Source organism: Penaeus monodon, chromosome 31, assembly GCF_015228065.2.
Source record: "Penaeus monodon isolate SGIC_2016 chromosome 31, NSTDA_Pmon_1, whole genome shotgun sequence".
Taxonomy (NCBI): Eukaryota; Metazoa; Arthropoda; class Malacostraca; order Decapoda; family Penaeidae; genus Penaeus; species Penaeus monodon.
Genome location: NC_051416.1, coordinates 30,785,634 through 30,786,238, shown reverse-complemented (window position 1 = coordinate 30,786,238; position 605 = coordinate 30,785,634). Strand labels below are relative to the sequence as shown.

Below are 605 nucleotides of genomic sequence, written 5' to 3'. Positions count from 1 at the left end.
GGTTTTACACAGGGACATGATATGTATATCATTCCATCCTGGCATATTAGGTTAAGAATATACTATGATGTCATGTATTTGAGAAATATTGTATTACAACTAGGTGTATAAAGTTAGTACATATTGCCAATTTTTTTTCTCTCTCTCTTAGCCTTAAGCATATAGTTGGTAAAAAAAATGAATGGAGTGGTTGGTGTCAGGGGGTAGCAGATGTGTGAGTTTGGGAAAAGAGAGTGTAAATTGTTTGGGAACCACCAACTTATTGTTTGTCTCATGGGGAAGGAGTCTTATGCTCTAATACAAATGTGGCACATATTAAACAGTTATTTTTATCTATTCTGATTCTGCTCACATGAAAAATGTATGTCTCTGGAATTTGCAGATCAAAATCTACTTAGGAGACTTTAAAATATCAAATAGATGTAAAGCATATTGGAGGAATGTTAGTATAGATATCTCAATTACCCTACATCCTCACCTAAGCATGCCTTAAGATAGAACACACATCCTTCATGGGTTGAGTTCTTTCAGCTCCTACCATTTTATTGATTAACTTTTTTTTATTTTGTCAGATTTGCTCTCTTTTCTCTATATTCGCAACTTTT

General features: G+C 33.6%; 1 protein-coding gene across 4 annotated transcripts in view; it reads left to right on the top strand.

The window, feature by feature from the left end:
- The window catches only part of LOC119593163 (phosphoribosyl pyrophosphate synthase-associated protein 2-like), a gene marked incomplete at its 3' end in the record, with an annotated part of 42,915 nt that overhangs the window by 14,233 nt on the left and 28,077 nt on the right, over positions 1 to 605 (top strand).